This window comes from Artibeus jamaicensis, unplaced genomic scaffold, assembly GCF_021234435.1.
Source record: "Artibeus jamaicensis isolate MK-2021 breed Jamaican fruit bat unplaced genomic scaffold, CSHL_Jam_final contig_432, whole genome shotgun sequence".
Classification (NCBI taxonomy): domain Eukaryota; kingdom Metazoa; phylum Chordata; class Mammalia; order Chiroptera; family Phyllostomidae; genus Artibeus; species Artibeus jamaicensis.
Window position 1 is genome coordinate 14,682,952 of NW_026521828.1, and position 27,158 is coordinate 14,710,109.

Sequence of the window (27,158 nt, forward strand, 5' to 3'; positions counted from 1 at the left end):
TAGCAATGTCCTGACAAAGGATTAATTCTAGAATCATTCTTGAGAACTGACTCCTTCACACCAAATGCCTTGGTAGTCTGTGAAAACATGCTGCACTTTAGCCTTTGAGTCTCTCTCCACATCAGTGTCTCTATCTAAAGTTCTATTTTCACAAGTTATTAAATAACTTTATCACTCAAATCCTAGATCTAGGCCACCATACTTCATGAGACTCTTCTTCTTTAGGTTTCTTCTCACATGCTGCCTCATGCTATAGTTATGTGGGAACTGAAATCATAGTTCTCTCTATTTCTTCCAAAATCAAGAACTGTTGTTATTCCAATGTCTTCCAGAGTCAAGAACAAGCAGCCATTTTATATTTCTTGGTGCTAATAAAATGATAAACAGTGAGAGAAAAGCAATCAATCAGGCTACCATCGATTTAGTTAAATCAGACTATAAACATTTCCAAGATTTTAAATGCAGGGTGTGCCAGGACCACGACACCAGAAGAACAGGTGCAACCATTCTAGCCACGTTGACTCAGTAGTTCATAATTCTCCCTTCCCCTGGGGCTTTCTCTTTGACAGCCACGGCCTACTCCTTCCCCATCTACAGCTGTGGCACCACTTGGGCCTAAATCCCTTTTCTTTGATGATATTAGAATAAAAAACATGGAGTAGTATTTTTTTAAATAAACAGCTTTATTAGTCTATGCCAAACAGAAAAACTAAGATAACAATTTTAGGAAATAAATAATTTTAGAAAATGAAGGAGGTTTCTTGCTCTTAGCTATTAAAAGCAGCAAACATATTATCAGTTTGCCAAACAAATTTCATATATGACCTCATCTCCAGGAGAAAGGTGCTGTTTTTATTTCCATTTTGTATCTTAGAGAATTTAAGTCACTTGCCCAACTACACATAGTGATAGAACTGGAATTTGAACCCAGCCTTGCCTGCTGTTAATGTCACTTCTGTTAACCACTGTGTTTTATTGAGTATCCCAATTCCTTAACCCGAAGGACAGCCCCACCACCTGTCCCAGTGTGCCTGAGTGTCACTTCTTCTCCCCCTGTTCAGTATAGTCAGTACTGTTGCCTTCCTTGCTGGCCTTGCTTAATCCCATGCATGATTCTAGAAGAGGCTATAGAAAAATGGTTTACACTTTATTTTTCTCACACATAATTTCCAGAACTCATAAGCTCCTTTCATTTCTAGAAGAAGTGAGAGAGAAAGGTATAGAGTATCAGATCCTGGCTCTGATTAGGAAGACTTCCTCTGCACACAGGAAGGCACAGACTCCAGAAACGATATTTCTCCCCCACACAAGTGATTTTCACTGCTTGCCAGTCCCATTCCAGGGGCTGCCACTCAGGCACCAGTCTTCAGCCATCCACACACATACATGGAGTTAGTTTTATTATTAATAATAATATCAACAATGACAACAACTTGCATTTATTGGAGTTTTCTATTTTTGTCCGTACTTGTGAATTTCTCACAATCTTTATCCCATTTAATTCACACATCCACCAGATATTACTATCACCATTTTGCAAATGATGAAACTAAGCTCAAATTAAGTAATGTTGTCATCAGGACTATGAGCTGGAGTTTGAACACTGGTCCTTCTGACTCTAATATGCCTGCTCTAACCTTTGTCCCATACTGCCTCTGATCCCATCTCGTCGAGGCTGAATTAATATCTGAGCATAAATAAAACACTGACGTAGTCCAAACACACACACGCTTTCATACACGTAATATCATGATATTCATAAATTACACAATTCCACACCTACAGGTATTTTCTCACAGTGTCTTTCAAGTTTCACTTAGCAGTGCTGTGGCCAAGCAAGCCATATAAATTCCACAAATAATATTGATATAGTCTGATGCAATTCAGTGAAGGCCTTATTATTATAAACAAGCTGTCCATGGCCTTTCATAGCTTACAAAAGTCTCATCCAGTTCTCACTTGGTGCCTTCACATTAAGCCTGCAATGAGCACCCATCCTATCTGGCAGAGGGGCTCCAGCCTATGTAATTAGACAAGAATCTGAAGAGAGAAGCTAGGAGGGGAAAGAGTGGGGAATTGAATATCAGCTCAAACCGCAACACCCAGGCTACTGGCATCACTTCCCACTGCCACCCTTATGTGTTTCCTGGAATCTTTCCTCACCATAAGCTATCCTCTTCAATGTGTAGTTGCTGATATTGGTCATCTGTGGAGTCCAACCCTTCCCCAGATGGATATCTCCAACCATTTGTATTACATAGGAATGCTTTTATCTGGGTGGCATCCTGAATTTTTCCACTAAGTCTTTTACTTCCCGGTGAAATGCCTGGATAGGTCCAAAATAAAATGGGCTGAAAGCCTCAGTGCTGTCTAAAGCTGAATCAGCTAGTGCAGAGTCTGCGTGGCAGAAGGCTGCTGACTTTCTTGTGTCTCTGGATATTCTGTATGTCCTCTTTGGAGAAGTGTCTGTTCAAGTCCTTTTCCCATTTTTTAATTGGGTTCGATGTCTTCCTAGAGTGGAGTCTTGTAAGTTCTTTGTATATTTTGGAGATTAAACCTTTGTCTGAGGTATCATTGGCAAAGACACTAAAATAGAGAACAAGTGGGCAGCGACCAGAGGGGAGAGGGAAGGGAATTTAAGGGGAAAAACGAGGAGGGATTTTGAAGAACAAGTATGAAAGACACAGGGATGAGGTCTGTGGGGAGGGGGGGCGATGGGAGGGAGGTGGGGAGATGGGGCGGAGGGGGGATTGGGATGGGAGAAATTGACAAAAGAAAACTGTACTTGAAAAATAACTCAATAAATTAAAAAATAAATAAATAAATAAAAAAGAAGAAGGCTGCTGACTTTCAAAGACAACCCTCTTCATCTTCTCAGTAGCCTCGGGCCTAAGAACCCAATAATCCAGCACTTTGTCCGGGATGGCTTTTGGCTTCCACATGACAGCACTTTTGTTACTTCCATTTTTTAAGTGGAAGAGAGGGAAGATCAAAGTTCTTTCCCTTCTGACACACTGTATCTATAGTTTTTCTGTGTTTGCACATTTTCTGATCCCATATTTTTATATGAGTGGACATTCAGCAATAAGTCCAAGCCATCACTTTTTGAATGAATGGTAACTCCTAAAAACTACTGCCTATAACCCCAATAAAACACACACACACACACATACACACATTATGATCCCAATCCAGCAAAGAGAAGCAATGTGTAGGACATGTAAGCCTTTCACCATCATGGTACTGCCAATACTCGTGAATAGGCTAGATGGCATGATATTCTTTATGTCCCCTAAGCCAAACCACACTACAGCTTGCTGATACTATGGCATTCGCCTCTGTACTATTCTCTATACATTCTTGCCCCAAACAATCTAATCTCCAAAGGTCAGCCAATGTGATATTGAAACCATAAACTATATCATATCACTTATTTCTCTAACCTCATCCTATGGCTTCTTGTTACTGTTAGAATAAAACCTAAATTCCTTACAATGCTGTCTTCTTAGATTTCCTTCCCCACAGGGACATCCTCACAGGGACTCCAGGCAAACTCAAGATCATCAGTCTATGAACACCCTGCACAGGAAGGTTTCCCTATGAAATACTGGGATTTAAGTTGGAAATTGAAGAGGAGCAAGGAAAAGAGAGGTGTGCAGTGCAGGATGACAGACCAGTAATCACCCAAAGAAAATGGCATGTCTTTCATGGGGGTCTGAAGAAACACATTCGAGGTTGACCAGCTGTGGTTAAATTTTACCAGAAATGAGGACTATCTTGCTTGGAATCAAGCCATGGAATTTTACTCAGTTAATTTTTGTTGTTGTTGTTTTTAATTGAGCCCTGGCTGGTGTGGCTCAGTGGATTGAGCATGGGCCTGCCAACCAAAGTGTTGCCAGTTCAATTCCCAGTCAGGGCACATGCTTGGATTGTATGCCAGATCCCTAGAATGGGGTGAAACCACACATTGATGTTTTAAAAATTGTCTAGTATTCTTAGGATTATGGTATTTTTAAAGTTGAAATGGAAATAAAAATCAGCTATTGTAAGACTCTTAATCCACAGCTATTAGCCACAGAGCAGAAGGCACCACATACTGAGCATTTTGTCCAACTTGGAAATACTCAGAATGACTGAACAACCATAGTGGTTGATATTTTGTAAACCTTTTTGGTTTTGAGTTTTTTAATTTCCTCAGACATTTATTTCCCACAAGAACGCTTTAAAGATCACAGAATCATTTTTTCCAAAATTGCCCTGTGGCACCCTTCTGTTCCTACAAGCCTCTCCTGCTTCATTTTTCTCCATATCACCACTCAGCACTCAGCATATTATATTTCTTTTGTTTGCTGCTTTCCTATGCCCACCAATAACAATATATATAGTAAATTCATTGGTTACTATCCTGAGAGCTTTATGCACATCCATTTATTTAATCTTTGTAACAATGCCGTAAAGTGAGTTCTATGATTACTCACATTGCAGAGATGGAGAAACTGAGAGAAAGTGGGTGAGTTCAACTTTGATCTTGGTGAGACTGAAACGCCTGTGAGATATTCATGCACAGATACCCAGGAAGCCACTATATGCAATCCTGGAACTCAGGAAAGGAATGACATTAGAATCAGATATTAGAGTCCTCAGTCTATAGATGGGAACTAAAGCAACGGAATTGGAGGCAATCTCTCAGGCTGGTGGCCCTGATGTGTGTCACTGGGCCTTTATGTGCTTTGAAGGCAGTTGGGAAAGAACAGTGGAGAGAAAGTCAGCATGCCAAAAGCCATGAGCAGAATAGAATGTTTGAGGCTTTCTTGAGCTCTTTGATACATGAGACCAGAGAGGGATGATGTGTGGGAGTGATAATTAATTTGCTCTGTGACTTTGTGCAAGTCTTTGCACCATTAAGGACTTCTATTTCTCTCCATACAGCATGAGCAGACCATACAATTAAGTTGTTTTAAGTCTCCAAGCTCCAAGCTTTAACATGCTAAGGAAATAAACTCTATAATACTCTGTTGGTAGGATTATAAAGGGAATATCTCTATGGGGGATGATTGGCCAATATTCTTTGAAATTACAAATACCTACACCTGTTGACCCAGCAATTGTAAAACTAGAAATTTAGTCTGTAGTTATATTTGCATATGCACAAAATTATATAAATTCAAAGTTATTCATTGTAGCAGTGTTTATGTATCAAAGATTAGAAACAGTTCAAATATTCATCAAGAGAGACTTCTGCCAAGATGGAGGGGTAGGTGGAAACACCTTGCATCCTCACACAATCAAATCTAAAAACTAAAGTTTTAACAATAATAAACGCAACCAAACCACACAGAAAATCGACAATACAGAGTCTGAAAATGAAATGCTCAGCTAAACCAGTAAGAGGGGCGAAGCCAGCATTGGAGCGAGTTGGCCAAAAAGATCCAGGACCAGGGCGGTGCGCAGGCAGCCGAAGGTGAGGATCCCAGGTGCGGGCTACCTACGGACACAGGGAAGAGGCATGGCTGTCTGTCTGCAGTCTGTCAAGCATTTGTGTGCAGATAAACCAGTGATGAGGTGAGCATTGAGACCGCACGGCTCAGGGCAGCAGACTCGCACATTTCCACTCAGATAAACAGACGGGGGGGGGGGGTGAGCGGTGGGAGGGACAGGGCGAGCAGAGAGGACCGCCATTGCTCCCGCTCTGACCCTGCCCCCACATACAGCATCACAAACCAGCGACCTGGGTGGCCCTGCTCTGGTGAACAACTAAGGCTCCACTCCTCATAAGTAACAGGCACAAACAGATAAAAATATGGCTCAAGAACAACTGAGAGCCCCAGAGCTAATAAATCTAAGCAATGAAGAAATAGCCAAACTTTCAGATGCACAGTTCAAAATACTGGAGATCAGGATCCTCACATAACTGGTTGATTTTAGTCACAAATTAGAGGAACATATGAAGGCTAAACTAATTGAAATGAATGGTAATGCACAGGAAACCAATAGTAATGGAAAGGAAACTGGGACTCAAATCAAGGGATTAGACCAGAAGGAAGAAAAAAATGACCAAACAGAAAAGAATGAAGAAACAAGAATTCAAAAAAATGAGAAGAGACTTAGGAACCTCCAGACATCTTTAAACGTTCCAACATTCGAATTATAGGGGTACCAGAAGCGGAAGAGGAATAGTCATGAGTGGAAACCTTATTTGAACAAATAATAAAATAGAACTTCCCCAATCTGGCAAAGGAAATAGACTTCCAAGAAATCCAGGAAGCTCAGAGAGTCCCAAAGAAGTTGGACCCAAGAAGGAACACACCAAGGCACATCATAATTACATTAGCCAAGATTAAAATGAAGGAGAGAATCCTAGAAGCAGCAAGAGATAAGGGGACAGTCACCTATGGAGCAGTTCCCATCAGACTGTCAGCTGATTTCTCAAAAGAGACATTACAGGCAAGAAGGAGCTGGAAAGAGGTATTTTAAGTCATGAAAACCAAAGACCTACAACCAAGATTGCTCTATCCGGCAAAGCTTTCATTTAGAAAGGAAGGACAGATAAAGTGCTTCTCAGATAAGATCAAGTTCAGAAGAGTTCATCATCACCAAGCCCTTATTATATGAAATGTTAAAGGGACTTATCTAAGAAAAAGAGGATAAAAAATATGAACAGTGAAAGGACAGCAAACTCACAGTTATCAACAACCACACCTAAAACAAAAGCAAGTTAAGAGGACAGCTAGATCAGGAGTGAACCATAGAAATGAAGATCACATGGAGGATTAGCAACAGGGGAGTGGGAGAAGGGGGGAGAAGGTACAGAAAATAAGTAGCATAGACAGTAGATAGAAAATGGATAGGAGGGAGGGTAAGAATAGTAAGGGAAATGCAGAATCTAAAGAACTTGAGACACGTGTTCATGAACTAAAGGGGGGGGGGAATGGTGGGGGAGGGGTGTGCAGGGTGGAAGGGAACGGAGATGGGAATAGAACAAATGTAATGGCATAATCGATAAAAAATATTCATCAAGAGGGAACAGATAAAAAACTGTAATATATCCTTACAGTATAATTTTATATAGTCATAAAATAGAGTGTAGATATAGTGTAGTACTATACAGCCATGAGGATGAAGCAAATAATTGCTACATGCAATAGTGCATAATAGACATGAAAACAATGGAGAATAAAAGCAGAGAAAAAGAAGCCAAATACAAACAGAGCACACATATGAATTTACTTAATTCAAATTTAAAAACAGAAAAGATAAATCTCTGCTGTTAGAAGCTGGGATACTGGTTACACTGAGGCCAGAGCTCAGAAGAGCACCAAATACACCATGATCTATCATGAATGGCTTCATATAAGTGCATTTACCAGATCCTTTGTAATGAACTGTTACCAAGAGCAGCTCCCATTATGAAGAAAAAAAAAGGACCCACATTCCACCATATCTGTCCTTCAAAAAGAGCAGTATTAGAACATGAAATGGAGGAAACTGGAAACCATGCTGGATAGGAACAGTGTATCCGTGAGAACAATGGAGAATGACAGAAACACTCCATCAGTCTACAACCTTTTGAAAGATTCCCATGGGAGATGATGAGAACACTTGTTCTTTGTGGTTCAAGGAGACAAAACTAGTACACGTGCATGGAAACCACAGAGAAACATACTGCAGCTTGTTTAAAAAGGAATTTTCCATACCCAGGGCTTTCAAAGTGGAACTTGTTGCCTGTTGAGAGTTAGACAGGACAGAGCCTCTCTATACCTAGAAGAAATCCTCATAGCCTTTCCCATGGTTGTTAGGAAGAGTGTGAAGAGATGGAGCAGTTGTTTTCCTGGTTGAGCAAGAACTATGGGACAATAGCTGTGTGGTTCCACCTAGGTGATGGAAAGGTGGAGCTCAAGTGTCACAGCCAACAATGGTGTTCATAGAGCAATGGTTCTCCGAGTCCTGGTGAGCAGTGAGCTAAGTGTCCTCCCAATATGTAGCAGGAAAACTCAAGTTCCAAGTTTCTCTTGCTTCCTGGAATTCACCAAAAAGCAGAATTATGGACATCTCCCAGCTGGAATCACCTCATAGTTCTAGCTCCCAGCTGTGCAGGGATATGCCCTGCAGCATCCCTACCAAATCACCAGCTAGTCCTTGAATAAGGAGGAGCTCTCTGCTCTACCAGGTGGCATCCCAGGATATTCGTTGTTATAGATAAAATGTACAGACGAGAGTGAATATTACTGAGTTCTATGTACCAGGTTGTGCTGAATACTTTCCATGAACTTAACCATTAAATCCTTGCTACACATTTATTGAACATATAAGGAAATGGGGCATCATAACCTTAAGAATGTGTTCAAGCTCATGCAAAGTGATAGAGTGAGCTTCAAAAAATATGATTTTCACAAACAAAAATTTCAGTTTTATTTGCTCCTCTATTACTTTATTTGTAATATGTCTGAGAATCACCTTTACTATTACACACTTGATGTTTTTCTTTAAATTATCCTGTTTTATTTTTTTAAAAACAAGTACCTATGTAACCACTTGTTATATATCTAAAATCATAAAATTTGTGTACTGGCTATGTATTGTTCCTAGTATATATTAAAATAAATTTATAACTAATTAAAGCTTCCAAATGTTTAACCATGTTTGAAGTAAAAACACCTTTCTTGGCATCATTTTGTATATAACATATTTTGATAAACACTGTCTTAATCTATATTACCTCTCATTTTTAAATGTATATTTTTAATCAAATACCTGATTTTTGTAATTATTTTTCATTGTTGGTATTAACACTGCCCTGTGAGCTTACTAAGAAAAAGTTCTAGCAATCTTATCTTCAAGACTAGTTCTTACGTATCTAAGAAAATTAACTATAAGTCCTTTAAAGCTTCTCCAGGTTGATCATATCCTGTTTCTCCAGCCTCTTGGACAAGGTTTGTAGGTTCCTCCAGACCCTCATAGGTTGATCACTCTTGCTTAAAATATCCAATTTGTAGACAGACACAATTTTTCTATAAGGGCATCTACAACCCTAGTTATAGATTCCAGAAACTTTATACCTATATCCAGTAGCTTCTCCTATGCCCAGGTTCACATCTTTCTAGAACGGAGGACAGGCTAGTGGAAAGAACATAGTCCCAGTTCAGAAGATGTGAGCTGTTTCCAAGCTCTGCCAGCCTTTAGCTACCAGTTGACTTATAGGAGCTTGAGTTTACTCAGCTGAAAAGGGAATATAATAATTCTTGTGTTGCTAGCCTCTCAACATGGCTATAAAGATAAAATGAGATAACACATGTAAAGATTTTATAAACTATGAAGGGTTACAGTTATTAGTTATCACTGAAGCAGACCCTATAGCCTAAATACACCATTACCTATCTCCTTGAGTAACTTATGAACCTGGGGCACCTTAGAGCTCTTCTAGAAAATATGTTGGAGAAAGTGGTATGTGGACATGACTTAATGACACTCAAGTAATCCACCATGTGAAGAACTGCTATGCTCCAGTCACTATCTAGGCCCTGGCCGGACATGGAATGTTCAGAATGATAGTCAACCAGTCCAAACTAGTGGCCATGCTGTTTGCTTAAATATGAAAATATCTTCATGCATAGCTATCCTCTTGAATTCCCTAATTACTCCGACCCCTCCCTATGTCAGAGCTCCTAGACATCCCCAAACACCAGCAACTGAAGGAATAAAGGGCAGACAGAGGGTCTTCCTAGACCCTGTTCCAGGACTTTGGCCCATGTCAATTCAGACTGATTGGATCCATGTGATACTGGTTGTGAATCTTTGTAATATCACCCCATGAGAGCAGGTTTCATTCTATTGAGAAGATACAGAGCAAACAAGTCAATGAAATAATGCATAATTCAATTACAGATTGCGATAAGCACTATAAAGGAATGAGATGGTGATGGGGCCAAAGGGGGGAACCATTGATAGCATGATCGGGAAAGGCCTCCTTGAGGAAGTAAGATTTGAGCTAAGGCAAGAAAGAGGATGAAGGAATGAGGAATGAGAGCCAGCTGAGCAAATCTAGGAGGAGTGCATTGCAAGCAGAGGGAAGGGTAGGAGCAAGGCCCTAGGGCAGGAACAGGTTTGTCATGGCATGAAGAACAGAAAGAAGGCCCATGTGATCAGATCATAATGCAGGTTGCCCAAGGTAGGCTGGGGTCAGAGCATGTGAATGTTGGCGGTCTTTGGCAACGGCCTGGATTTTATTACAAATCTGAGAACTCATAAGAACGACTTGCATACATTGACATGCAGTTATCATATCTGCAAAATATATCACTTGGAGAAACAGCTGGAAAACAAATCCTGGAAAACAGCTCCTTTCCTATTGTCTCCCTAGTAGCGCTGGAAAACCTGAGGCTGATTTCTGTCCTGCTGAATGTATATATGGTGGATGACAACGACCCATTCACTGGACTAGAGTGACCCAATTAGGAGGGTCTATAGACACCTAGAAATTCTGTCCTATGCAGTTGGAAGAACAGGAAATCACCAACTTGGAGGAATCTTAATGGAAATATAGTCAATCTTCTCAGACACTTAAAAACCAGCCTTATAGACTAAGTTGCCAATACATTTTTGTTTATATCCATCCAATCTTCACAATATCCAAATAAAGTGGCCCAAGCTAAATCTATCATTTCTTACCATTTTTATGGTAAAAAAGCATTTGATTCTGCAAAAAAAAAGTTACATGTGTGTTCTACAGAGCTGTGGGCAAGGCTTACTTAAACTCATTTGCTTACTGAGAAAATAATTAAGAAAATTTGCCTGATTTTACACAGAATGGTCACAGCTGGGCCAGCACTAGGGTACTGTGAGTGGCCTGATTCTCATAATAATACTCCACTGCCCCCTTTGACATTCGGGGAACAAGAGAATGTTATAACTTTTGTGCTAGTCAGCTGAGAAACGGCCCAGCCAGGTCCCCGTGTACTGCTCAGTCTACAAACCTGATCAGATGGTCAGAGAGTCAGCATGCTTTATCTAGGGGAGAGAGGAATACATGCATTCAGCCTGGCATACATGCACTTCAGTTCATTTTCATCCCACATTTTAGAGATGGTTAAAACCTACTCAGAAAATTATATGATTAAATGTCATCTAGCCAAAAAAAAAAGCTAAGCTTTTTCATTATGAGCCAGATGACCACAGTGGTCTAAGTAAAAAGCGGGTAGAGTAGACTAGGAAGAAAGAGATGTTTCTTTGTGAATTTTTTTAAAGGTCCCTACCTCACTGTAGCACTATCCCACAGCAATCCCCCCAAAGCACAGAATAATAAAGGCATACATTTTCATTGTCCTGATGCATCTCTTTTGAGTAGAAGAGTTTCACAAAGGGACATGGGGGAAAGCTTTGGCTCACAGGATGAGGCATGATGTTAAGATGGCCTTTCCCATACCTTTACAATGAAGTTTTCTTTGGAATCCCCCTCCAGACTTCATCTACACTCAGTTCTTTCTCTCCAACTTCATCCATCCTCTTCACTTACTTTGGTATTTTCTCTCTCTCCCATTAGTCTGCAATGTTCTTTGTGGACAGGGACCACATCTCCTTTTTAATCTACTTCTACAGCACTGAGCTTGGTATTTTTCATAAGGACTCAGCACATTTTTATTAGATAAAACAGAATTAACTGAGACTACCATTTAAGGAGTAACATGCCAGGCATGGCATGAAGGGCTTTACATATTTTATTTTATTTCATCCTTATGGCAATCCAGTGAGGTAGGTGTCTTCAGTTTTGATTTCTGGAGGAGCAAATAGAAGCTTTAGGAACTTAAATAACTTGCCCAAGGTCACGTAATTAGTAAGTCGCAGAATTGGGATTCGATCCATATTTTTTCTGATGCAAACACAGAGTAACTTACCCACTAATCTGGGCTGCCTCCCTGCTCTGACTGCTTCATTATAACAGTGGAAGAGAAGAGCTGGAATGGTGAGACAAAGTCAGACAAGCAGCCACTTGCATGAAGAAGCTGGACCAGTAGAACTGCCAAGCAGAGTCCACATTCTTGACTTGTACCTTGGTATTAGAGGGAGGGCAGGTATGTGTGGGAAGGAACTTATTTCAGACCTTAAGCCAGGTCCCATCCCCTTTTAATACCAGACAAACAAGCTGAAAAGGAGCTGCCCTGTGCTCAGTGTACTGCATGCTAATCCTATGCTCCCTGAGAGAAAAGAAGCAGAAGAGATATTGTCTACAAGTCTTTGCCTGATTTTGTAGGCAGTGAGGTGAGTCAGAGAGAGAGTTGGCTGAAATTGTGGAAAGGCAGAGTAGCAGCTTAACTGAGGGTGGTGCAGAGCTGTTGTTATTACACCTCTACCATAAGTGGGAGAGCAGGATGCTCTCACACAGTGAGAGTGGAGATGTAGTCCCAGTGGGTGGTATGTTGATGAAGGTGGAATATACCATTGCCAATTTGGAAATCCAGGGTCTTGACATTGTTTCTGGACAATTATTGAAATAAGTGTGCTAAAGATAGCACAGAGGGCTGCAGTATAGCAGATCAAGCACTGGTCATGGACTTAGGAAATTGTGTCTGAATGCTGATGCTGGAACAAATCCTGAAAATCACGAAGATGGATATGATTTTGAAATGCTAATTAATATGTTTGTTTTCCAGAATTTGCCTCAACACTGTTTCTTCCCTCATTCAGAAGGGAAAAGAAGGCTAAGCCTTCTCTATCATTGCCTTAGACAGGAACTGACAGCAAAATGCAAAGAAAGCTGTTAGTTGTTGGCTTTTGAGCTTAATCACCTACAAATGATGGCTCAGCTACAGATACAGGAGATTTTGAGAGAATAGATGACATGATGGTATATGACTGATAACAGAACATTATTTTACCTTCAAGATAATAAAGGGTAAGTTCCCAAGGCTGAGAAGGAGGAGGTAGGAGGGACTTAGAGGTTAGTTGGACAAAGAATGAGGGGATACAGTAACTGGAGCCAGAAAGACAGTATTAGGTCAGCATCCAGGGGCTGGCCAGTGTCCATTTCAGTGGGCATCATCCATAGCCACAGCCCAGTTATAGAAGCTATTGCCTTCAGATGTGAAGTCTTACATGTTGCCTGTTGAGTAGCTATGATGAGGTCAACCTTTGAAAGACGTAAGCACCTAGCCCACTGGTCATCTAGCAGGAGTGATAGCTATTCATAGCCTCATTCTTAGGCTTGTTCTGTTCCCATTCATCTTACCCTAGAATTTTCCATTCTTCATGAGCCTCTTAGGGTACCCTATGCACCAAAAAAATGGGCACTTAGAGAGATGGAGACATAGAAGAAAAAGCTCATACATGGATTTAGGTAGAAATAAATGGAATCATCTTTCTCTGTGTATTTTACAGTCCTAATCTGTGAATATGTTAACTTCATATGGCAAAAGAGACTTTGCGGATGTGATTAAATGAATAATCTTGAGATGAGAAGACCACAATAAGTTGTCCTGGAGGGCTCAACATATTGCAAGGGTCCTTATAAGAGGGAGGCAGAGGGTCAGAGCCAGAAAGTGAGATGTGACAATGGAAACACAAGTTGGAGTGATGCCAAACCATGGACCAGAATGCAAGTGGCCTCTAGAAGTTGGCAAAGGCAGAAAAAGGAATCTTCTTGTAGAGCCTCTGGAAGGAGGCAAATTGTTAATAACAAATAACCTGGAACCCTTCTCTAGATATACTAAATCAAAAGGTCTGGATTTGGGCCCAGACTTCTGTGTTTTCTAAAACTACTCCAGGCTATTTGGATATAGCTAGCTTGTACTAGCCCATGAAGAGCATGGTGAAAAAGCACTCAATCATAACTAACAAATCACTCACTGAGACCACTTCACATTCAGAAAATTTAATATTCTTCACCACAAATACCAAGTAGTCATCCAGTTTCACAATCATTCCTAAAGGGATTATGAGATCATTCTCTCTTGAACAGTAAGAACAGCTTCCATTTACTGAACACATCCTAAGACAATAATCAACATGCTCCTCTATTTTACACATTATGTCATTTAACTTCAGAGAAAACTTATTAATGCTATAATCTATAAGAGAAAACTATCTGGAAGAGTTAACTGGAATTGGATGCAAAGGATAAAAAAATGGTTAATGTGTAAGTGCAATTGCTGCTTTGAGTGCAACAGGGGTGGAGCAGACTGGATCTCACACCAGTTCCATTCCTTCATTCCTACCAAAACATGGGGGGTGAGGCTTCCCTCCCATATGATCACTCCTCTTGTGTGTGTTCACATGACCTCCTGTCATCTCAGAGGCCTTATGACATACCTGGTGAATAAAAGTTGTTTCCACACAGGACAAGTTAGATGGAGCTGAGCAAAAGTTGGGCCCCAAAGAGCTGTAATTCTCACAGGACATGAGCAGCACTCTGCTGATGGCTCAGCTGGAGGTCTTCACAGGACATCATAAGGACAGCTAAGTTAGCTCTATGGCATGGATGATATGCAACTCTGACCCACATGGCTAATGTGATACCATGATCTTCATTAATAACCTGACTCCCACCTCATGATGGATGCTGTTTCCCTGTTGGTAGCTAATGAGTCTTAGTGCTGATTTTGTTGCTCTTGCTCAGGTTCCTTCAGGCACACTGAGCCTGGGCCCCACCAACCTCCTCACTCAACATTGTGTTTCCTCCACACCTCTAATCCATGGAATTTTTTTAGTCTTAGGGGGTGGTACAGTATGACTTTTATTCATATTGTTTTAACACATACTTCATGGTCTACTTCCTTCCAGATGCTCTGGCCTTTGATTCTAAAAACCAGACTCAAAACCTATTTTCTCATACTACTGTCTCAGCCTTAAATTTCAAAATCCTAGAGGTAGAGGTTGGCAGTGAAAGCATGCTGTACAAAAGTATTCAGGAAAGGTGGGGAAAGGAGCTACATAAAGAGTATTGCAAAATATTATTTCTCTTCAGAACAATATTTCCCAGGGTCATCTATGTAGTAAGTGATGAAGCCTGGCATCATACACACATCTCTCTACAAGAGCAGTCCATCATTAGACAGTCCATATATATATATGAACTGCTCTGATATATTATGTATAGTATAAAATATGCCACAAATAAAAGCTCTCAAATCATTAGATTTTTAGTGCATATGTTTTGCTTCATCCCAGTAAGTCATGATAAGTATCTAAAGCAGGCACCAGCAGACTTTCCTGTAAACAGACAGAGAGTAAATATTTTAGGCTTTCCAATCTGTACTTTCTCTGCTTTAAAGACTAATTTGCCTGATCTTAGTATTAACCACTCCAGCTTTCTTATGGTTGTTGCTGTTTGCATAATGTATCTTTTCCTGCCCTTTCAGTTTACCCTATTTATATTTCTGAATTTAAAGTATGTCTCCTCTAGGCAGAATATAGTTGGATCTTGGTTTTTAACCCAGTCTGAATGGGTAAATTTTCTGTCTTTAGACTGACTCACTTAAGCCATTCACCTTTGATGTTACACAGAGTTGGATTTACAACTGCCTGCCATTTTGCTTTTTTAAAATCTATATATCTTTTATTTTTTGTTTTTCTATTCTTCCTTTACTACTTTCTTTTGCATTGAGTGAATATTTCCTAATGTAACATTTTAATCCTTTTATTAATTTTTTACTTTAAAAAATTTAAATTGGTTGCTCTAGGGGTTATTCTATACATTTTAATTTATCACAATCTACTTCAGATTTACACTATTATTGATATGAGATATAGAAATGTTATTTCTATAAGCTCTATTCCTTCTTTTGCCTTGTTGTACTATTCTTGTTATACATACTGTTAAAAATCTAACATTATTGTAATTATTACCTTGTATAATTTTGTAGATATTTTAAAAAAATGAAATACAGAGTTTTTTGCAACAGTCATAGGTAATATTTAGCAGGATTGACTAAATATATGAATGAACATTGCTATGTTCCAATAACACTTTATTGAGAAACACTAAAACTGGGAGTAATAGACAGAAAACTGTACTTGAAAAATAAATAAAATTTAAAAAAAGAAATACTAAGACTAAATTTCCTATCATTTTCACATGTCATAAAATAGTCTTCTTTTGATTTCTTCACACCCATTTAAAATACAAAAACTGTTTAGCCTGCAGGCTGCAGCAAGCAGCAGGCAGGGTTTTATCCAGGGATGTAGTTTGTCAACCACCTGACTTTCAGCAAGGACTTTTTAAAATCTTTACTGTGGTACCCTGGGCTTACCCAGACATGCCTCTGGGCCTGCCCTGGTACAAAGGTGAGGTCAGAGACTCGGTCTCGGCCTCCTACCTCCATTTCAAGAAGAACAGCTTTGCTTATATTTTTGTTTTCCAAGCTGAAAAGACTGCATTTAGCCCAGTCCCAGGAAGGAAGTAGGTAGGTGAGGAAGGAGTGGAGCAGAAGGGGAGGAAAGGAGATGCTCTCAAATGGTCTTTCTCATTCTGAAATTCTGCCACATGCACCTAAAACGGTACCAAATCATCAACAATTCTGGGACTAACTTCATTTCATCTTGAAACCTAAATATTTGTATATTAGGCTGTGTTTTCATTATTTCCATTAAGATTTTCCTGAGTTTTGTAATCTAAGTTCCTTTCCACAAATGGAGACGGCATTAATGGAAGAAAACGGGGATTTTCTACACCTGAGCCTAAAGAGCCGGAACAGATATCTTTTAGCACCCTCTTGTGTCCAAAATTAGTGATCACAACAGCCAACCCCGTTAAACATTAGCAATGTCGAGCAAGGCCTAAGGCAGTGGGTAGGAGATGCAGGGAATGAAGAAGCTAGCTAAGGTAGTGAAACGATGAGGGTTTGTCATTTCTTATTTGTACTGATCTGTTCTCTTTGAACACATCCTCTACAAACATAAATGCCCTGCAAAGAAAAAGCTTTTCTTTGTCCCCTTTACTTAAATGCTAAGAACTCTTTGAGAGGAAGCTGATCACCCTCCAGGTGTCTTTATTTAGTTCACCACAGTGACCCTTTCCAGCATAATGAGAGCAGTCATGGCTACAGTTTTAACATGGAGATGAGTTTGATTCTCAACTCTGCCCTTCATTATCTGTTCATTCTTGCTCTCCTAAGTACTGCTGCAGTGTTTATCAATAAATGGGACTCCACACATGTATGCATACTTGTTTCATGTATGATTGAACTAAGCAAGGTCACATCTCCTCAACAGTTAGAATTAGGGGCACAAGTCACAAAAGAAAAGAAAGACATATTGTACTTCATCAAAATTAAAAACTTTTATGTATCAAAAGATACCATCAAGAAAATGGAAAGACAATTGACCAAATGAAAGAAATATTTACAAATTATAGTCTAGTCTCATTATTGGTGGCATTTACATTCTAAAAGTCAGGGCAAATAGTGGGTTAGAAAAAACTAAAATATTGCCCATGTATATATATATATATATATATATATATATATATATATATATATATAATGTAATCTATATATAAAACTAAAACATTGCCCACATATATGTATATATATACATATATACCATACACATATATCATATATATCCTATATATGATATATGCATATATATCATATATATTATATAAAGAGAGAAAAGGAAAGAAGAGATATAATCACATAGATTATATTATTAAATTCTAAAAACCAGTTCATGCTGGCAGATTCTATCTTCTTTGTTTTATGAAGAGAAAAGAAGGTTCTGAAGAGAGAAGTGACTCATAGCTGAGTCCATCCTACTAACAGTTAGGTACCACAGTTAGGATTTGGACCTCATCCGGCTGGACCATGGAGCTTCTCCTAATGCACTGCTCTGCCCCTGCCACCACCGTCCTCTGCTCACCTGGGCAGGAGATCTGCAATAAGAAGACAAAGTGACATTTGGGAATGTGCTCCTTCAGCAACTACATTGTTCACAGCTCTGCTTGTCTTCAAGTGACCACAAAACTGTACTGATTTGGGGGTTTTAAATGAATTTTACCAAGTAGGCAAATTTGAAAATATAGAATCTGTAAATAGTGAGAATCGATGCTCTCTGATAAGACTATTATCCAGAATATGTAAATATTATGACTCAACAACAAAAAGATAAGCAACCAAATTTTTTTAAATGGGCAACAAACTTGAATAAATAGGTATTTCTCCAAAGTAAATATATGTATAAATGGCCAGCAAGTACAACAGCTTGCTTGCTGTTGGTGGAAATGTAAATTAGTGCAGACAATATAGAAAACAGTATGGGGGATCCTAGAAAAATTAAAAATAGAACAAGCATATGATCTAGCAATTTGAAATACATTGCAAAGGAAATGAAAACACTAATTCAACAAGATATATGCACCTTCATGTTTATAGCAGTGTTATTTACAATAATGAACACATGGAAACAACCCAAGTGCTTAGTAATGGATGAGTAGATAAAGAAGTTGTGGTATATACAGCACTGGAATATTATTTGGTCACAAAAAATTTTGAAATCCTGCCATTTGCTACAAGGATGGGTCTTGAAGGCATTATGCTAAGTGAAATAAGTCAGAGAAAGACAAATACTGTGTGATATCATTTACATGTAGAATCTAAAGGTATCAGATTTGTGGTTACTAGAAGTGGGGTGTAGGGGTAGGAGGTACTGGAGAAAGAAAGGCGGTCAAAGGTGCAAGCTTCCAGTTACAAAGTGGGTAAGTACTAGGGACATAATATACAGCATGATGACTACCGCTAACATGGTACATATGGAAGCTGCTAAGAAAGTAAATCTTAAGAGTTCTCATGAGAGAACATTTTTTTCTTTCTCTTTTTGATTTCTCTTTTTATTATGTGTGTATGAGATGACAGTTGCTAGCTAAACTCACAGCAGTAATCATGTCACAATATATGTAAGTCAAACCATTATGCTTAAAATTATATAGTGATGTATGTCAATAACATCTCAATAAAAAGTGTAGGTAAATAAGATGTTTGACATCATTAATCATTAGGGTAATACAAATTAAAACCACAAGATACCATTTATACCTATTAGGATGGCTATAATTTCTTTTAAAAAATAAAGAAAATAAGTTTTGCCAAGGGCATGGAGAAATTCAAACCCTGTACCTTGCTAGTAGGAGTGTAAAATGGTGCAGCCATTGTGGAAAACAGTTTGGCTATTCCTCAGAACATTACAGAATTACATGTGACCCAGTAATTTCACTCCTAGAATATTCTCAAAAGAACTACAAACAAAAACTGTAGCCCTATTCACAATAGCCACAAAGCAGAAATAACGCCTACCAATGACTGAATGGATAAATTAACAGTAATACATTTATATAATGGAAATTATTTGGCCATAGAAAGGAATGGAGCACTGACACTTAACATGATGTGTGTGAACCTCAAAAACATTTTGCAAAGTGAAAGAAGCTAGACACAAAAGCTGACATATTGGATTATTCCATTTATGTAAAATACTCAGGATGGGCAAATGTACAGAGACAGAAAGCAGACCAGTAATTGCCATGGCCAGGGGCAGAGAGGGGCGCAGGGGCTGCTTAATGGGTAAGGGATTTACTGTGGAGCTCATAAAAATGTTTTGGCACTAAAATAGGGCAATGGTTTCATGACATTGTGAATATATTAAATGCCATGGAACTGCACAGTTTAAAATGGTTAATTTTTTTCTCTCTGATAGTTAGTGATATTGAGCATCTTTTCATGTGTCCCTGGATCTTCTGTATGTCCTCCTTGGAGAAATGTCTGTTCACGTCCTTTGCCCACTTTTTTAATTGGGTTGCTTGTCTTCTTAGAGTGGAGTCGTGTAAGTTCTTGGTATATTTTGGAGATTAAACCCTTGTCTGAGGTATCATTGGCAAATATGTTTTCCCATACAATTGGATCTCTTTTTATTTTAATACTGTTTTCTTTAGCTGTGCAAAGGCTTTTAATTTTGATGAGATCCCATTTGTTTATTCCTTACTTTATGTCCCTTGCTCTGGGGGACATATCAGTAAAAAAGTTGCTGTGTGAAATATCTGAGATTTTCCTGCCAATGTTCTCCTCTAGGACTTCAATGGTATTACGGCAAATTAAAACCACAATGAGATACCACTTTACACTTGTCAGAATGGCCATCATAAACAAAGCAACAAACAACAAGTGTTGGAGAGGTTGTGGAGAAGAGGGGACCTTAATCCATTGTCGGTGGGATTGCAGACTGGTACAACCACTGTGGAAAACAGTATGGAATTTTCTAAAAAAACTAAAAATGGACCTGCCTTTTGATCCAGCAATTCCACTGCTGGGATTATATCCTAAGAACCCTAAAACACCAATCCAAAAGCATCTATGCACCTCAATGTTCATAGCAGCACAATTTACAATAGCCAAAAGTTGGAAGCAACCTAGGTGCCCGTCAGTAAATGAATGGATCAAAAAATTATGGTACATATACACGATGGAATTCTATGCAGCAGAAAGAAAGAGGAGCTCCTACCCTTTGCAACAGCATGGATGGAACTGGAAAGCATTATGTTGAGTGAAATAAGCCAGGTGGTAAAAAACAAATACCATATGATCTCACCTTTAACAGGAAGCTAAACAACAAAACAAACAAGCAAGCAAAATAAAAAACACAGACACTGAGATAGAGAACAAGGGGACAGTAACCAGAGGGGAGAGAGGAGGGAATTTCAGGGGGAAAGGGGGAAAGATTTATAGGAACTAGTATAAAGGACACATGGACAACAACTAAGGAGGGTGGAAATGGGAGGGAGATGGGGAACACAGAGGGGGGTGGGCTGGGATGGGAGTAAAAAACAGAAAACTGTACTTGAACAATAATTAAATAATTTTTAAATGGTTAATTTTATAGTATGAGAATTTTACCTCAATAAAAAATGCATCACCTAAAATACATTGGAATTAGAATAAAAGGTACAATTCCTCTCGTTGTCAGAACTGCAGTATCTATGACATGTCAGGTCAGAAACAACTGGATGGACAGCTACTCTGCTTACTTCTTGGCCAGAGGGATAGAGAGAAAGCTGTTTTGCAGACACGAGGAGAAGAAAGAACATCATCTGTACCTGGGATCAAGAGAAGAGACACATGATGTTCCAAACCCTAATTTTCCCTGCCTGAGAATTTCATGAGACACCTCCTAATCCTTACAATTAACATTTTTCTTAAACCAGTTTATATTTTACAATTGTCATCAAAAGTGTACTATCTACTGCACAAGTCTAGCAGAATGATTGCTTCCTTCATAAAACCTACTGTGGTCCAGAGAAATTATTGCATTTTGAAATTTATTGGAGACATATTGACACCTGTGATTAGAAAATACTTTAATTACCCCTCTCAGTGAGACACGATCTCTACATTAGCTATAACAAGTACTGGCAGACACTGTTTAAAAAACTGTAATAATGAATATTTTTTTATTTTCAAAAGAAGATTGCTTCATATTTGAGCAATTCCACCTATTAGATCATTATTTTGCCCATAAATAGGCAAAATTTTTATCTCCCTAAATATTACAACATCTGGAGTCATTTGGGGAAAAGTATAGAATTCCTTTCCCTGACAACTATTAAACAATTTGAAGACAATTACCCTGACTCTATCATACTCCTTCCTCCTGCTCCTTTTGTGTGTAATTCATGCACACCCATACACCCCTACAAACGTGAACACACCTGTTGTCTTCTACCTAAAAACATTATTTCCTTACCCAATCCTCTAGTTAAATCTCAGTTAAATCTCTCTGCCTAGTTAAATCTCTGACAAGGCAAAGATTGATATCAATTCCAAGTCTGATATTATAACATGTCATCTTAACTGTTCTAAGATGCTTGCTTGAAACTACTTTCAAACACTGAATGTGATACAGTATTATTTACTGTAGTGACCATGCTTTATATTACATCCCCATGACTTGTTATGCTCCATAAATACTGACTTCAAATCCTGCTCTTGGAGGAAAACGCCTTTGTTAAAAATATTGGCTCACCACCATAGAGACTCGTGCATCTTACAAGCATCTTAGAACAGTTAAGATGACATGTTATAATATCAAACTTGGAATTGATATCAATCTCTGCCTTGTTAGAGATTTAACTCAGGAGAAATCAGTTACTTCAGAGTCTTAGTTCCCTCACCTGTGAGTTGAGCATAAAAGTTCTTCAATGAAAAGGATTAAATGAAATGGTTCAGATAAAGAACATACCACGGTGCCTGCTACAGGTAGGTACACATAGGTATTCAGTAAATGCTAGCTATTACTATCTTATTAATAATATTACCAATACTTGTTATTATGATTAGTTTTATCTAGCAGTCTAGTCATATTTGACAATGCCCTCAAACTGTGATATACAAGGACATCACATTAGTCGCTCCATATACTTACTCGCATACCAAGCACAATGAGGTTGGTAGGTTATGCCCATTTACGAAGGAAAGTGTGCCCCAGCGAGGTAAAGTAGTTTTCCCACAGCCTCACAGCTACTAGGTGGCAGAGCAAGAATTCTTACCCAAGAATTCTGGTGCAAACCACTGTTACAGTACGCCAATTACACCAGCGTAGCTCATTATTTTTCCACAGGGTGGTGCACAGCAAAGAGAGCAGCTTATTCTGCTAAAAAGGGATCAGCAACTGAAAACGAGTCTCCATGGTGATGAGCCAGTATTTTTAACAAAGGCGTTTTCCTCCAAGAGCAGGATTTGAAGTCAGTATTTATGGAGCATAACAGGTCAAGGGGATGTAATATAAAGCATGGTCACTACAGTAAATAATAATGTATCACATTCAGTGTTTGAAAGTAGTTTAGAGAATAGATTTTTAAAAGGAAAATAATAAAAATGAGGAGGAAGAGGAGGAGAGATACGTGGTTTGATTAGTGACACAAATTTAGGGCACAAGAGATGCACTTAAATGCTTGAAAAAAATGTGATGAAAAATTTTTTATGACTGTAATAAAAAAATAAGCATCTTTCTATAATAGTTTACATTATATCTGGTCCCATAACAAATTTCTCTGCCCCATATCTACACAGTTACTTTAGTCGTTCCCTTGGAGAGATGAAACTATACTAAATTTAAACTATGCATATACTAATTTATGTGTTCATTATCTTTTACCATTCCCCACTGTATTAAAGAATATTCTATTTTGTTCTGGATTTTTTGTTAGATCTCGATCCCTCCCTAATTTCAAAAAATCAATTCAGATACTCTGGTTCTGCTTCTGGCTCTTTCTTTATATAAAATTGACAAATGAGAAGAGAGGCAAGTGGAGAAGTTATGAGAATTTTCATCAGAAAAGTAAATACTCGGTCAATTAAGAGTATAAAATATAGAAGCTAAAAATAAGGGAGGAGAAAATAAATGAAGAGTCACTAAGAATCAGTTTTGTTTTGTTTTGCATTTTTATCCTAAAGGATTGATGGTGAAGGTTTAAAAATAAGTCTCAGGAGGGGCTGGGGAATCAGTAGAGTGTGTGAAAAATGTGAAGATAGGGAGGGACAGGGAAAAGGAGAGCTGCTGAAGAATTGAGTATGAGTTACCTTCTCTGTTGATGTTCACCAAGAGAGTCGAGTAAAGATGTGAATCACTTTGATTTACTTTAGCATAGTGAACTTGATTTCTTTGAAGCTGAATGCGCAAAGAACTTCAGCAGCTGTGGCTCTTGGGTTAATTCTGGTAACAGGAATGCTCCTTCCGTGCACCCCCCCTTGATGTACTGAGTCACTCTCTATCTCATTTGCTCCCCTTATTCCTAAGCAGACCCAGTCACATAAGTCATTTTCAAAACACTGATAAATCAATATTAAGCAAATTTAACTCCCTGTTATCTGTAAGTATGTAATATAAATACAAATCCCTTAAACACCTGCTGCTCCTCACAGTTTTAAAATTTCTTTTGCATCTCTTTTGAACTTTGCAACAGCATTTATGAAAAGTAAGCAGAGGTCATTATCACTGTTTTGTAAGATGAGGGAAAGAAGTTTCATAGAAGTGGCCCGACTTTCACAAGGTCACACAGTCGGTATGTGGCAGGGCAGGATTTTAACTTGGACCTCTCACTGCAAATCCACTGGGCCCCATGAGACTGGTAGCCACACTTTCACACTGAGCAAATGTGCTTCAAGTACTACTTCATGCAGACTGTGGAGTATGGACAGACAAAAGCATCTGGCTTTGCACTTGAAGGCCTTGGGTCCATTCCCTGCTTTCTATAACTGTAGCAAGTCATTTTTCCATTCTGGTCCTACATTTATCACCTTTTTTGTCTAATATATATATATATATATATTTAGAACTCCAATATTTTACATTAGCAATGATAGTAGCTATTATTATTATTGAAGGCTGATATAAAGCAGGCACTAATAATAGGCAATATATTTGTCATTTATTCGATCTTCATAATCTTATAAGGTTTCAGAGAGGTTAAAATAACTTTCTCAAACTGGCCAAGTAGCAGAACCAGGATTGGAACACAGATCAGACAGATTTTTTTTTCACAGCACCACACTTCAAAATCTCTTGTTGAACCATCAAAATATGTGAATGGCTTGTCTCCGGATTGATAGGTGCCAGTTTTAATAAGCAAGAGAACTTCCAGACGAGGCTTATCTTAGACAAAATTAGGACATTTCTGTTCCTGCCCTATAGAATCTTAAAAGTTTACCCAGAGCCCATGAACAGGGAACAGGGTTAAGTCACATGTGCCATCCACGTGGCCTTCACCACACATTACTCTCTCAAGGATGCATCCTTGAAAATAATCCTAGGGTGGGAACAATGGGAAGACTTTCCATTGCTGAGCAAGAGGGGTGAAGAGCCTTCAATTTACTGGGTCCAGCTCCAGGGTCAAACATCAGTCACATCCTTTCATGACCTCTTCCAATAGGCTCCAACTTGGGTTCATCTTACTCAGGGTCCATGTTCTTAAAAATGCATTGCACCACCCAGATGAGTGGGACTTTTTTGTGGTCCCATAACCAAGACTGTCTTGAATCTAGGTTGGTAAAAGAACCTCTCCTCTGAATGGACCCAAATGTTCCCTGCATTACCAATGCCCTTTCCTCCATGCCTGCTCCCTTTCATTTGTTGAACTGCCTGTATCCAAAATTGCCAATGCCTCACATCTACCTTCCTTTTCCACTGCACTAAACCATGATATACTCACACAGTTTTTATTTATTAGTATACAAAAAAGTAAACTTCAGGAAGTAGAACTTAATAAATGCTTTTTTTCTTCACATTAAAAGCTTGGGAACTTTATGTGAGAGAAGACACAACTTCAAATACCTGTTGAGATAAGCTTTGGGCTTCATTCTGGATGGTGCCCATAATTCTGAAACTTACATTCTAATCAAGTAGAACAGGTTTAGACACTTAATGTAAGTTAGGAGGCTCTCTTCAAGCCAAATGTAGGACTCTCCAAAAATCTTACACAGGAAGAGAAAGCCCAGCTTTCACTGGGGGAAACACCATTTCCAAATCAAACAACAAGAGCACTAGAGTTTAGTTCCGAATTTCCAGGGCACTGATACGTGGCTCTGTCCTCACCCAATGAAAGTGGGCATTTCCAGCATCAGGTTTCTACACAGCTAAACATAACCCTAGCATTCCAGACCATGACAGAGTCATCAGGCTGATCCCACACCCTGATAGAGACAGAAACTGAGGTCCAGAGACTTGCTCAACATCAGACAACACCTAAAGACTGTGCTCCTAATACTCTGTCCTTTTATTAAAACATGACACTTCCTCTTGGCAAACCCAACAACAGCAGGGAGTTGTCATGACCAGCAGCTAGAAGGACTGCCCTTGGCAAAATCCTCTTTCCCTCCTGCCTTTTCTAAAATAGATCCACAAACTATCTTCTTCGTAAATGGCCTCAGAGAGCCAATATCACTCTCCTCAAGGTATTGTGACAGAAAGTGAGAAAGCAAGAAAAGGAGAAATGGAGGGAGAGAAGGGGGAAGGAAGGGAAAGAAAAAAGAAATCTTTGTTAATAAGTGTCAGAAATGCTCGATTGTACCAAATTAAAGAAGTGTTTCACTGGGTACTTCTTGAAGCCTTTGATACAGTAAAAGGGTATTGGGATCTCCTAATAAAAAAATAAGTTTTCCAACTTATTTGGCCATAGATTTTTTCCCCTATTCCCTTCATGGAGAAGTGCACGTGGTTAGTTTTCTAAGAGGTACATATTGAGATAGCTAATGGAGTCCAACATTCTTAAGGTATGATTCATAGTGCTCAGAAAGTTGAAATGACTTGTTTAAGGTCTCACAATGTACACTTAAAAGAAGGGGAACTGATGTGAAACAACATGCATGAACCTGGAGGGCATTATGTTAAGTGAGATAAGTCCAACAGAGAGAAACAAATGCTGCTTGGTATCATTTTTATGTGGAATCTAAAACGAACAAGCAAACAAAAGCTGATATAGAAACAGAGAGTAGAATGGTGGTTTCTGGGAGCTAGGGAAAGAAGAAAATGGGAAGATGTAGGTCAGAGGATACAAACTGAGTTATGAAGAAGATCTGAGGATCGAATGCACAGCATGATGCCTTTAGTGAAGAGCATGGTAATGTATACTTGAAATTTGTTGACAGTAGCTCTTATGAATTCTTACCACATGCGAAAAGAGTTAACTATGAGGTGATAGAAGTGTTAATTAACTTGATTGTGGTAATAATTATGCATGTGTGTGCATGTATATAATCAGAATGTTTTACACTTTAAATACATATAATTTTACTTATAAATTATTCCTCAATAAAGCTGGAAAAAAACCAAATTAAAGAAGGAGGGCTGAAATCCATGTATTCTCACCTTTGATGCTAATTATCAATACACACCACCACACTGCCACAGTCCAGAGCAGGAATAACCTGGGTCCACAGGACTCAAAAACAACGTGAGCCTCATGAGCCCAGGGACCCTATTTCATTAACTACTTAGCATCTAGCACTGTGCTTGACACATGGAAGTTATACATATGTATTTGTTTAATGAGTAGGTGCTACACAATGGTACAGAGTGACTTTGTCTTGTTGACTCTCCATAACAACCCTAAAATTATTATTATAATTTTCAGATTAAAAACTTGAGACTCAGAAAGGGACAGTAACTTATCATAAATTCATACAGCTAAT

At 38.8% G+C, this 27,158-nt stretch overlaps 1 protein-coding gene across 1 annotated transcript in view; it reads right to left on the bottom strand.

Moving 5' to 3' along the window:
* Positions 1-17,765, bottom strand: part of SPINK5 (serine peptidase inhibitor Kazal type 5) — a 160,625-nt gene extending 142,860 nt beyond the window's left edge. The window contains exon 1 of the mRNA XM_037161851.2: positions 17,749-17,765. The gene's annotated coding sequence lies outside the window, so the exon portion shown is untranslated. The remainder of the gene's footprint in view (positions 1-17,748) is intronic.
* Between the last annotated feature and the right edge of the window lie 9,393 nt (positions 17,766-27,158).